General features: G+C 37.1%; 1 non-coding gene across 1 annotated transcript; it reads right to left on the bottom strand.

Moving 5' to 3' along the window:
- Positions 1–8632: 8632 nt before the first annotated feature.
- On the bottom strand, positions 8633–8758 carry LOC136396182 (U6atac minor spliceosomal RNA). Its single transcript, XR_010749584.1, has one exon. It is a non-coding gene; the product is annotated as a U6atac minor spliceosomal RNA (small nuclear RNA).
- Positions 8759–14206: the final 5448 nt, after the last annotated feature.

The raw sequence follows: 14206 nt of genomic DNA, 5'->3' as shown, positions 1-14206 counted from the left end.
TAAAACTTTTGAACTGAAATTTAAACAGTTTGTACTCTTACACTAAAAAAAAAAAATAGCTTTTGCTAAAAATCAGATTTTATGCAACTTTTTGCAAAATTTTTATGTATATGTACAGACTACTGAATGTTTCGTATCATGAACTTAGTTACTGCAATAGACTTTACTATCTAAGGAGATAGAGTACAAATCAATCTTGGTTTTCCTGAGTAAACTGTAAAATTAAATAATGATTATTGAACCTTTTTAGTATATTCATTTAAATCTAGGGAGTAATTTTCTTAATGTTTTCTTTAAAACTGAAAAGTATCTTTTGTGTATCTATTATTCTACATTAAGAACTCTTATTTTGGTTAAAGAGTTGAATAAGAAAATGTCACAGCAGATGTAAGTAACTGCCATCATAAGCTAATAATCACAAGAGAATGGTATGTCTAGATGTTCTGGGCTTTTAAGAGGCCTTGCAGAGATGACATATGGGCTGGTGTAAAGCCAGTATCCACGGCCACCATCACAGCCACCTGGCCCATGCAGGTTCGCATTAGATTCAGACAGAAGGTAATGAAACAACAGAGCCAAGAACTGGTGGGCCATTACCTTTAGTCTTAGCTTGCACCCGGCGGGCAAGTAAACACACACTGGGCTCCAAAACCCACTCATTCAGTGCTCACAAAGCCACTGACTTATCTGAGTTTCCTAGAGTTTCTACCTCAGCAGCCTTATTCTCCTCTGCTCCCCATCTCCTTCTCTCTGCACAAACTGGCTTCTCCTTTAGCATTCTGCCATCTCGGCTCCTTCTCCTCTCCTCCACATGGCCTTTATCTGCTCTCCTTTCTCTGCTCTCTCCTCTAATGCTAATCTCAGGAACAGAGAGAGCAAGCTCCCTGTCTGCCCCACTTTATAGTATAGAAATCAAAAACCTTAATTCAATATACAAACAAGGAAGTCTCTGATATAAAGTCACTTATCTGTGGCATAATGGGATTCCTCATGAGAGTGCACCACCCCACATCGTGCAATCAGTCAAGGTTGTGGGGAAAAGCTTAGTCTTAAAACTAAGCATTAGGATATAATCACCCTGCCTGTTCAACAGCCTGTCCCCCACACCCAATGCAAACTATAAGCGAGCAAACATATATATCATATTTAAAAACTTATTTGACCAATAGCTGGGTATAGAAGAAAAATTTGTAGTTTATACACAGAAGGTCATTTCATTATTACAGTTAGAAAGAATAAAATGAGCAAAGGAACAAATATATAAAAGGCTATGATGAACTCAAGGAACAGTGACTTCTTCAGTATTACTGAAGTGTAAGAATACATGAGAAGTGCTATAAAATTAAAATGAAAGGGTTCTCATCCTGATAATGAAGGGCTTTGTGCCTCATACAAAGGAGTATTTTATCTGGAAGGCAAATGGCAAAAAAAAACAAAAACAAAAAAACCCCCAGTATTTTTAAGCTAAAAACTGATATAAATAGATTTTCTTTTTATAGTAATATGGACAGTGGAAGAGGGTGAGATTAAATTTAGGGAGAAAAGTTTATCTAAGTTTCTGAACACATACTAAACTTTTTTTTAATCAAGAAAGTCATGTTTATTTTAAAGCTTTAGCTTAGTTTAACAAGTTTACTTCAAAAAGTAATAATACATCTCTCTGTTAAACAATTATCAAAATGAGTTAATCATTCTATTATCTACAGATAAGTCTAAAACATATATACCAATAGTGTTTCACCATTTTAGCTTACTATTCCTGATTATTGATTCTTGTTTGTATTAGAAAATTCTGTAGTCTCCTTTTATGACTTTTTTAAGTGTCTAGGGGAGAAATCACTTATCTTGTGGAATCAAAGTACTTTCTTGCTTTTGAAGTGATTGGCAGTAACTTGAAAGCTTGTCAGAGGTTCCAAAGATAAAACTAATCATTGCATCAATGGACTTCCTGAAAACCAATCCCTTCAATATAGTGCATTTGCAGTTTTGTTACTCTTCTCTCTTAACAATTTTCCACTGTCTTATTTGATTTTTGTCTTCCCAAAGTAGTTTTACAAATTGTACAAAGTAATGCATAGTTATTACAATTTGGCAAATATATTACAAGAAGCAAACAATAGTTTTGTCTTACACACTTTGAACTCTAACTCCTGTGGTGTCAACAGTTAATATCTAGCCAGTGTTTGATATATTCTCCAATTTTCTCTGAAATATTAGCTAAAGTGTCAAAATTCAAAACAATTGATAGAAACTTCCTCCTTTAAAAAATAAAGGAAAAGAAAGGAAAGACTTTTAAAAAGCGAGAAAAAAGAAGTCTGCAAAGTAGATCTGAGCTTGATGATCTGGTCTTTCACCTCATGTAAACAGAGAGCAAGCATTTAAAGGGAAGTGTTTTTCTGAACAGTGAGTTGCCTTTGGTGAGTTGCCTTTGGTGGAGAATGCTAGAACATTTCCTCTCACCAGAAGGACAGGTAGCTGCTTCCTTGCCCTTCAAGCCAAGTGGAGAAGGCTCTCAGAGAGACTGACAGTTCCTACAAGAAGGGAGGTTGGTCCACCACCGATAAACTGAAGAAACATTTAGGCCCTCACCATTATACTAGATAGAGCTCAGTGAACGCCCTAGGTGAGTGAAACATGAATCTCAGGGACTCTCAAAGCATCCAGTCCCTAAACATCAAGAAGTTGCCACTGTTCCTCCTGGGGAATTCTTCGGGGAAAGCCTGGCTAAAGCAGTCATGTACAGCAGGACAAGGGAAGAGGGCAACAGTGAAAGCAGCATTGGAAAGTTCACATGGGCCAAGGAGCTTCTAAGAAATGTAGTCTGGTTTGAGACTTTATTGTTGGTATTGTCTGGTATCTTTATTGTTGTGTTAGACTAAAATAAAATAAAGACCAGGCTTGAAATTTCTCCGAACAGATAAAACAATTTAAGCCACTTAAGCAAAATTAAACAGCTTATTTCATGATCATAAAGTAAAACTTAACTTAGGTTATTTCTTGTAAATGCCTCTGATAATCATAAAAGAAACTTAAAGTCATCTTCCTAAAATGGTATAAGATAATCAGTTTTAACCAATTCCCTGCTGTCTGGAAACCCCAACTGTAACAACGAAGTCATCAAAAAGGTTAAACAACTTCCTCTTTTTCACTTTGTAGACCGTCATTTTGGATTTGAAGACTCTCCATTTGTGAACGGATCTTTTGTGCACAATAAACTCTTATTCAATTCTATTTGATTCTATTTTAATTTTGACTAAAGCAGCACCCAAGAGGGAGTTTTGCTGATACGGGGACACCAGAAATATGAAGCCATGGATGGTACTGTCAAGAACAGATGCTGACACAGAGGTTGTAGGGAGGCCCCAGAAGATCAGGCAGTGTTCGCTTCACCAGTGCTGAGGGCTGTGCTATGCTAAGGCAGCTGCAGAACTTCCAAAGAAGCAACACATCTGCTGAATGCAAAATCATTGTCGTACTCAAAATGCAATGAGTCAAAAACAAGACCCAGAAGGCTATATTAACATGAGTCCCTGTTATGAAATTCAATATGAAGCAAAATTAAACAATGTATTTATTTGCCATACATATATATGTGATCACGTATTTTTTTTAAAAAAAGTAAAAAAAAAAAGGCAAAAAAAATTTAATATAGTTATCAGCTATAGGACAAATTAGAGGAAGACTACACAGGTAGAACTAAGTTAATATTATTGTTTAAGTTTTGGTTTGGAAGGTAAATTTGACGGTGTTCATTATATTATTGAAAATAAATAAATACATGATCAAATGAATAAAAAGTCCTTGCTCAGGCCAATTATTCAAAATGTCATAAATCAAGGGTTATAATTAATCTATTTCTGTTCACCAGAGATGCACATTAACCATTTCTAATTATTCCAGATGGATATAGTAGATAATGTTAGTAAACTTTTATATCTGTGCCAGACCGTCAGCTGCCCCTCAGTCAGCTTCTGCTGCTGTGGACACAAGGTTGTAGCTAAAATATACTACTTTCACTTATTTACCTCATTAATTTTCCTTTCGGTGAGTCATATGAGTTAAATGACTCTTCCATCAAACCAATCTTGTTTGCTGTATATTTTCCAGAAATTTCTTTAAAAAACCCTTCACTGGGGCCCTGGCCGGTTGGCTCAGTGGTAGAGCGTCGGCCTGGCGTGCAGGAGTCCCAGGTTCGATTCCCGGCCAGGGCACACAGGAGAAGCGCCCATCTACTTCTCCACCCTTCCCCCTCTCCTTCCTCTCTGTCTCTCTCTTTCCCTCCCACAGCCAAGGCTCCATTGGAGCAAAGTTGGCCCAGGCGCTGAGGATGGCTCCATGGCCTCTGCCTCAGGCACTAGAATGGCTCTGGTTGCAACAGAGCAAAGCCCCAGATGGGCAGAGCATCGCCCCCTGGTGAGCATGCTGGGTGGATCCTGGTCGGGTGCATGAGGGAGTCTGTCTGACTGCCTCCCCGTTTCCAACTTCAGAAATAAAATAAAATAAAAATAAAAATAAAATAAAAACCCTTCACTGGTTTTCAGGCTAACATAGATGCCCTCAAATTTCTTTGATCACTTTTTCCCATTTTGGAAGGTGGAGCAAGTGGAAATCACAGACTAAAATCACCATGTTTGTAGCAAGAGTCATCTCAATGCAAGTCTTTTTCATTGTAAAGTTTTTTTTTTCATAAATGCTTAATTGAATAGATCCAAGAACTAAAGCATTATTTTCTTTTTTTTATTTATTTATTCATTTTAGAGAAGAGAGACAGAGAGAGGGGGGGAGAGAGAGAGAGAGAGAAAGAGAGAGAGAGAGAGAGAGAGAGAGAGAAGGGGGAGGAGCAGGAAGTATCAACTCCCATATGTGCCTTAACCAGGCAAACCCAGGGTTTTGAACCGGTGACCTCAGCGTTCCAGGTCAATGCTTGATCCACTGTGCCACCATAGGCCAGGCTAAAGCAATTATTTTCAAACTCTTAATGAGTAGAAGTTTTCTATTTCTTCTTTGAGTTGTCCTCATTCTTCAGATAAATCCATTTCAAAGAGGTTTTTGAACTGAAGATACGAAATACTCTTCTGCTATTACAGTGGCCACCTATTCCTTGACCCTGTAAGTTACAGAGGGTTAGCAGGCTGCCACTGGGTTCTTCTCCAGTTACTTGAACTGCTTTGGGTTGGGCAAGAGAAGCAGTAGTGCCATCAAGCTCTCTTGTATGTAGTCTATTTGAGACGTGGTATTATGAGAAAAACTTCAAATTACACTTGTGTAGCATTCAGTCTAGCTGTTCCCCCTGGCAGGTGTATACTAGCTGTCAGCTGTCTGTTTGCCTAATTCGCCCTCCTCTTTTAAGTCTCTGCTCCATTTTCATGTTAATGAAGTCTACCCTGGCCTCACTATTAGTACCACAAATCCCCTTCTTAATTCCCCAAAATCACAACATCACTTATCTTGATTTTTTCTTCTGGCCATTATTTTCTGAATCCTCCAATTAAAGTGTAAGCTACATACAGGCAGGTATCTTGTATCTTTTATTTCCTGACATATTGCAAGCATGTGGAAATCTATCTGCCCCTAAGTGAGCACCAATAAATTAGAGTAGAATAAATATATGAAGTTTGTGACATATTTATACCAACTTTCCTATTTTCTAGTGAGGCTTGTTTTCCTTTTAATATTTTATAGTGAGTGCTCATTTCAACAGGACTCTATTGAAGAAGAGTTATATCTTCTATTAGGAAGATATAATGGAAGAGTTACATCTTCTTAATAGAAGTTTTAATTGCTAAGTAACCAATATGATTTTACATTGCCATCATACCAAAACACCTTGTGATTTTGTCATTTCTAAGTAGACCTGAATGATCTCCATGCCTGATAAGCACCCTCCAATTCCCATTGGAAAGGCACAGGTTAAGCAAATGTATTATCAAAATAGGATTTCATCTTGTTAATGTGGAAACAACAAGAATTATAAATTGGAGGACTTTAATTGTCTGTGGCATCAAATCACGTTAGCCTGATGCAGCAAGCCTTCCTCAAGGAGAGACACACAAATAAATATTTGTGCTGGTTCATTAGGAAAACCTCTTCCAGACAGAAGAGTGCAAATACCCTGATTTTCGGCTGGTTTGAGCCGGCACGTGTAAATGTCTTACAGACCCTATCACCCTGTTATCACAGTGCCTTGTTTAAGATGGCATTGCAGTCACGCATCCTAGGATGTGCAGACAGAAGATCTTGATTACAATTTTAGTATTTTCTAGAGTCTTTGATAACTCAATTACCGGCAGCCTCATGAATTGTGTCATTTCTATGGCAGGATGATCTCATGCATTGCATTTGTATTCTCCCCAATTTCATTTCTAAAGGATAATTTTAACTTTCATCTAGGAAAGGCATCATACCATTACATTTATATTCTTATGACATTTACTTACCTTGAATTCAGGGCTGGTTTGAGGGTCACATCACCTAAGTGTTAAGAAGTGCTCTAAAAAATTGTCTTCTAAATATAACATGACATTTTTGGTTATTGATAGCACACCTAACTTTGATGAGAGGAATTTTTTATCCACTGTATAACTTGGCAAATATGTATATTAAGAATTTTGATTCATTTGGTCATACCAAATTCCATATCATCTGTTTAAATACCTTCAGTAAACAAAAATGAATAACAGTGAATATCTCTTTGAACAAATCATGAAAGTTAAAGTATAAGAAATATAGATGCTCCTTAACTTATTATAAGGTTGTGTCCTAATAAACCTACTGTAAGTTGAAAATATTATAAGTCAGGAATGCATTTACTGCACTTAACCTACCAAACTTCATAGCTTAGCCCAGCCTACTGTAAACATGCTCAGAGCACTTACATTAACACTTACAGTACAATATTACAGTAATAATATTACAGAACATTACATTACTGTTGGGCATTGAAACTTTTCCAAATAGTTAAAAAGTACCTTAAGAAATTGAGAATCATTTATGAAATTGAGTGGTAAGATTTTTATCTACACTGGGAGAAATGATAGAAGCATGATATTTCTTCTAAATGAAAAATATGTAAAAAATGACCAAAAATATTTAACAAATTATTTTTTCAGCATGAACTGTGGACCTCAGTAACATAACCTGAGGTATAAAAAGCGCCATGACCTGTTCCTTCGCAAATAAGCTGACATCAAAGATGCCTCTGAGGCCCTGGCCGGTTGGCTCAGCGGTGGAGCGTCGGCCTGGTGTGCGGGGGACCCGGGTTCGATTCCCGGCCAGGGCACACAGGAGAAGCGCCCATTTGCTTCTCCACCCCCCCCCTCCTTCCTCTCTGTCTCTCTCTTCCCTTCCCGCAGCCAAGGCTCCATTGGAGCAAGGATGGCCCGAGTGCTGGGGATGGCTCCTTGGCCTCTGCCCCAGGCGCTAGAGTGGCTCTGGTCGTGGCAGAGCGACGCCCCGGAGGGGCAGAGCATCCCCCCTGGTAGGCAGAGCTTCGCCCCCAGTGGGCGTGCCGGGTGGATCCCGGTCGGGTGCATGCGGGAGTCTGACTGTCTCTCCCCCGTTTCCAGCTTCAGAAAAATACAAAAAAAAAAAAAAAAAAAGATGCCTCTGAGGTTTAGCTGCTGTGCCGTGCTGCTGCATTAGGTGGGAAAGTTTGAACTTCTTGCTTTTAGATATTCTGCAGTGTGAAGACATTAATGAAAATATGAAAAGTTATTCTGAAGATGTTCCCTATCAGACCTCATGAGAAATATGATGCCCACATATAAATGCTTCCTACTAATAAAGTGAAGTTGTGGAAATAACTTTGCCTATTATCATAATGTATTCCAGCTGGCTTCACATGGGATTATGTGCCTGTAGGCAAATCTGTGTGCAAAGTGTCAGACACATTCCACCCAAGTTCTGAGAGCTACATTTAAGGCCATCATTTCTAACCTGAGTGGAGTGGTGGGAGGTAAAGCATGCCCAAGGAAAAACCAATTTAACTACCTTTTGTTGCCTTTTAGATAAATAAAAGACCTACGGTGTTGAGATTGAATGTCTTAAAAGTACATTCTAAAAATTGTAAATAACATTCTGTACCTGAACTAGACATAGCTTAAGGTACAACTGCCTTTATGGAACATCTAGCTTTTTTATTTTTCTTACAGAGACAGAGAGAGAGTCAGAGAGAGGGATAGATAGGGACAGACAGACAGGAACGGAGAGAGATGAGAAGCATCAATCATCAGTTTTTCGTTGCAACACCTTAGTTGTTCATTGATTGCTTTCTCATATGTGCCTTGACCATGGGGCTACAGTAGACCCCTTGCTCAAGCCAACAACCTTGGGTTCAAGCTGGTGAGCTTTGCTTAAACCAGATGAGCCTGTGCTCAAGCTAGCAACCTCGGGGTCTCGAACCTGGTCCCTCCACATCCTAGTCCAACGCTCTATCCACTGTGCCACTGCCTGGTCTAGCTTTAGACATGTAGGAAAAACCCTATGCAATTTTGTATGATGAAAGCAAGGGGTGTTTTTGTGTGTGTGTTTTTTTTTTTAACATTTCAAAACCAGTTTATTCTCACCGTTGTATCCACTGAGGAAAATGCATGATTTTTGCCTGCAACCATGCAGCAGCTGAGGTTGTGTTTTAAAAAAACAGTGGTTAGATGCCACGAAGCAGGTGGCAATGCCTTAACCATATGCGTGTTGTTAGGCCCGAGAGCCTCTTCCATCCTTGTCAAGGGGAGTGCTAACCTTCTCTCCTTTCATACAACACGGAAGGGGTGTTTAAACTCAAATTTTCTGGAAAAATCAGTCACATCACTGAATCATTCTTCTTGGTCTGTTTGGACTGATTTGCTTCTATATAATTCCAGCCTTTTAAATTTAAAGTGAAGAAGTAAGATCCTCTGTTGATATAGAGTAAAATTAGGTCAAGAAATGAGAAATAAAAAATATCTGCTCTTGGTAGAACATAAGGCTAAAAGTATGGAGAAATGGATTTAATCCCACTTCCACAATAATTAGTTGTTTGAAAAACAAGTTACTGAACTTCACCAATCTCCACATATGCTAAAATAAGATAAAGTGTGAAAAGACTTTGAACTCCAAATCCATGTTTTTTTTTAATTCCCCAAGCTCTTTACATTTCAATACCGATACATTTCCTCTTAATTTCTTTCCCTATAGCCAACAAAGCTACCTTGATATCAAATTCATTAAAGGATTTTATAATATATCATGTCTTGTTTGAAAGTAGACTAGCAAACCAAACAATAAAATTAAATTATATTTCTGACAGTTATAATAGTTTCTCTTGAAGGGTAAGATGGTGATAGAATGAAGTTTTTTTTTTAATTAATTTTTTTATTTATTAATTTTTAGAGAGGAGAGAGAGAGAGAGAGAGAAGGGGGAGGAGCTGGAAGTATCAACTCCCATATGTGCCTTGACCAGGCAAGCCCAAGGTTTCGAACCAGTGACCTCAGCATTTCCAGGTCGACGCTTTATCCACTGCGCCACCACAGGTCAGGCCAGAATGAAGTTTTTAAGTAAATGAATCTCCTTTTGTTCACCCAGTCTTGATCCAGTGCTTATAAGTTGCTTCGGGCCTTCTGTGTAAATGTGAGAAGTGACAGAAAAGTGGAAGGAATCCAAAGTGGGGACCATGGCCCTCACCCTCTGCAGAGGGTTACACTTTCTAAGAAGTTGAGAGTAAAATTAAAGCTGTTGAAAAACAAACCCATTTTCCAATGACCCTCCGGTCTGGATGCCTACCAATACAGCAATGAAAAATAAATAAATAAAATAAAATAAAAATACAGCAATGAGTCATGGCAGGCATATTTCTTGGGACAGAATTCAGGAGTAGGTACTGGCCATAGATAACTATAAACCCTCAGATGTCTGTGTTATCCAGAAAACACTAACACACCAAAGCAGCCAACTTCCACTACCAATATACACTTTGTATGCTCAGCTTCTATAATCTCGCTGGGATAATTGATTTTTACCAGTGCTCCTGAGTTCTATTATGCTGCTACAGATAGCCCATACGTCCACTTTTCTATTTTTGCCATCAATTTTAAGAAGCATTTATATCAGCTACAGTACTTCCATCATTCCTTTGTCAATTCAGCAACTTTTAAACTTAACATTCAGGACAGAAAATCTCTTTCCTACTTATGACAGAAAGCATTGAATTATTTTGTATTGATTGAAAGTATTTTCTGTTCTTCATGGAGCCACCACAATTGAAGTTGCATTCTGTATAGTAATGTATCATAATTTCTTTTTAAAGAGACATCATTGCATAATAGAAGGAGTGGAGTTGAGTTGGAAACACTCATGTTTGTGTCCCAGTTCTTTCTCCCAGTAGTTGTTACTTATTATTCTGTCTTCATAGCCTTATTATTAAAAATGGAGCTATTAATCCAAATTATTTTCAAGACTGTGGGCACCTAAAATGAGGACAAATAAAATGGAAATAGTTTTGAAATACAACTTAGTTAATTATGTCTAGTTAATTTTTAAGATAATCCTTTTTGATTCACTGTAATATATAATATTATATGCAAATGCATCATCTTAATTTTTAAGACTGATCTAAATGCAGCCAAGTAAAACCCATATCCATAATTTCAAATTGCCAATCTCCAGGTCTAGAAACAGGCTGAAAAAGTCAGAAACTAACTTTGTGCAATGTTAAGGATGGAAAATGCTCCATGTCTGGTGGGAAACTAGGAAGTCTCATTATGTTAAGCTGAGGAAAAGAGGCAAAACTCTGTCGTGTAAGCCTACAGAAAACTTGAAAGAAGCAGGAGTGACCTTATCTCTGTCACTAAGCCAAGCTGAGCAAAGCCCGATGACTCCTGAACTGAGCCAATAATTCCAGGTTTGGTTTAGTAGCCTCAGAAGGTGATGTCAAAACCAAGAAATCATGGGATAGAATAGTTTTAATTCTACTAAATAGAAAATTAAAAATAGTGTCGATCCCACCCTAACAACAAGAAAAAGCTTGATAACTTACAAAATCATAACTATTCTTGAACTATTCCTGAGGTAGATGAGATCTCAAGACAACCAAGTGGCATGAAATCTAGAACGAGACAAGATCCTCCAGAGACATAAAGCAGCGACTTGCTGCTGCAAACCATAAAGAAGAGATGTCAAATCATGTGCCATACAATCAGATAAGAATATCTTGGCTAAAGTATTTAACAAATTGCTATAGTTTGATGGTGGGCAGGGACGTGAGAATCTGAAGTCTGTGCTGCAATGAAGGTATCAATAGTACCAATAAAAGTTTTTAAGAAAAGAGGACAGTTCAACTTCTAACTAGATTGATTCACCCCACATACAAAAGAACTATCAAAAGAGAAGTATGTTCATTTTCATGCAAAAATACTTTATATTTTAAAATCTACAGTTCTGCACTCAATGATAGGCATTCAGTAGAAATCATGAGGAAAAGAAGCAAGAGAAACAGCTCACTGTCCAAAGGCAAAGCAATCAATAGAACCAGACTCAAAATATGAATGACCGACTTGCAAGATTAGAGAAATTCAAATGATTTCTGACTAATTTGGTAAAAAAAAAAAATTTTGTGGAAAAGGTGAATGTCATTACATGCACATATAGGGAGTTTCATCAGATATAGGAACCCTTTGGAAAGAAACAAATAAATATCCTAAAGATGAAAAGCATTGTAATAGAGGTGGAAATGTCTTTAAAGGACTCCTCGGCGGACTAGACATAGTCTAAGGGGGAAAATGAGTGAGTATGAAGAAGTATAAAAGTAAACAAAACTGAAATGTAGTGAAAGATAAAAAAATAAAAATAAAAAACCAGAATAGAGTATCCAAAAACAAACAAAAGAAAGATTTTATTGAAGAGAAAACTCTTAGACAACAACGTGGTGATTGCCATGGAGAGGGAGGTTGGAGGAAAGTGTAGGAGGGTTTGGGAGGATAAATGGTAATGGATGGAGAGTTCACTTGGAGTGGTGAACACTTAATGCAGTATATAGATGAAGTGTTGTGGAGTTGTGCACTTGAAACCTGTATAATATTGTTAACCAGTGTCACCCCAATAAATTTAATAGAAGGAAGGAGAATCCAAGAACTATGGAACAACATCAAATGGTTTAACAAACATTTACTTGAAATTTCAAAAAGAGAGGAGAGTAAGAAAAAGAAAGTAGACATATGTGAAATATGAATAAAAGAAATGAGACTACAGATCAATATGCTCAGAGAGTCATCAAACAAGATAAATATTCCCCAGAAAAATACATCTGGGCATATCATATTTTTTATCTGTTGAAGCCAAAGATAAAGAGAAAAACTTGAAGGCCACCAAAACAAATGGACACACTGCATACAGAAGAATAGGAATGAGAATTATTGTGTCAGAAACTATGTAAGCCAGAAGACAGTAGAATGGCATATTTAAAGGTTTGAAAAAAGAACTTACTAACCCAGAATCCTATACAAAGCAAAAATATCATTTAAAAATGAAGGTTAAATAAAAACCTTTTTAGACGAACAAAAGTGACGAAAATGTATTACTAACAGGTCTCCAACACCAATATGTTAAAAAAAAATTTTTTTAACAAGAAAAAAAATATATTACATCAAAACTAAGATATAAAAAAATGAGTATCTCCAAAAATAATAAGATAAGGACACAACAAAGTATATTTATCTTTTATTGAAATAGTATAAAGCAAAAGTAACGCCAATGTAGTTTGATTTTATAGCATATGTTACAGTAAATATGGAAAATAAGAGAAGATTAGACAGGAGGGAGGAATTGGAATTGTATTGTGTAAGGTTTTTATACTCTTTATTAAGTATTTAGTATTATTTGAAAGCAAATAGTGATAGAGATGAATGTTATAAGCCCTAGTCTTTAAAGAAGCCATATAATTCAGAATAAAGAAATTAATTTAATCTTATTGTTTTCATCTCCACCCTTTGATCATGCTTCCTGTTATACCTAAGTATTCTCAGGTGTAGGTCCTTCCATCAAATTCTATTTACTGAAGAAGTAGGCAGCCACATAGCATAGTCATTAAGAGAATGGAGACAGACTGACTGGGTTTGAATCATAACACATCACTAACTATATAGGTGACCTTGACCAAGTTCATCTTTCTGGGCCTCAGTTTCCTTACCTGTAAATGAATAATGTTAATACCATACTATTAGGTTTATCATAGAAACAAAAATATTTTTTGTCAGATGCCAAGAGTAGGGCCTAGCACATAGTAAGTGTTGTATAAGTACCAGAGTCAGTGCTATATAAATTACTCTCTAGATGAATTTTCAAGCATTCCCCAGTTTTCTGGCCCATATCTCATACTTCTCTCCCGAAGGCAAGGTGCTACTATGAACAGAACATCCTGGAAATGCTCAATTTCATCATTTTTTTTTCAGGGCTGGTATTTGTTCACCTAATCCATGTTCAACATCGTTTTACTGGTCAGAGCCCATGCTGTACAGATTGTTAAAAGCTGGAAATCGTTCTTAGGTAAACCCTTCTTCAGGCTCTTAAGCTCTAACTTTTATTCCCTTTTGCTTAGCTTTCTAGGCTCAGACCACTTCTCTATCTGGTTTTTGTCTTCTAGAAACTTGCAGAAGTGTTTTGTCTGCAGGTCTCTCTCCCGTTCTCATTGTCCATTACGAATCGCCAAAATTTAGTAGTGATTTTTAAATTTATTATTAGTGATTATTTAATCAGAAATCAGCATATCTTTTTTTGTTCTTTGAAAAGCTTCTCAGTATCAAGTAGGAGCAATGGGATCTGTTTGTTTGAGCACACGTGGTGTGTGCTCACACGTGTGTATTTGTGGGTTGTATGTCTGCTGCAAAGTCTTAGGGCCCCAAAGGATACACATTGGGAATGAGGTGACTATAGCAATGGGTTCATTGGGCTCCAAAACTCTTTTCTTGTCTTCAAATAGAAATGCTCCTTGTTTATTGGGTTTATTTATTGCTTTTCCACTTAAGATTACATCTGAAGAAAAACTTATTTGATGAAATCACTAGTGTTAACCTTCATGGTTACCAAAAGAACAAAAATAATATAAAAATATGATTGTGAATAAAGATAGTAATCACACATTTCCTGAGGATATAGGAACTATACATAGGGTTCAGTCATGTGAGAAATACACTGGTGGTCCCCAGGAGGATGAACGACTTGCTTGATGTAATTGAACAC

The sequence above is a fragment of the Saccopteryx leptura genome, chromosome 2 (assembly GCF_036850995.1).
Source record: "Saccopteryx leptura isolate mSacLep1 chromosome 2, mSacLep1_pri_phased_curated, whole genome shotgun sequence".
NCBI lineage: Eukaryota > Metazoa > Chordata > Mammalia > Chiroptera > Emballonuridae > Saccopteryx > Saccopteryx leptura.
Note: the sequence above shows the minus strand (reverse complement) of the source record. Positions and strands in the feature narration are given on the sequence as shown.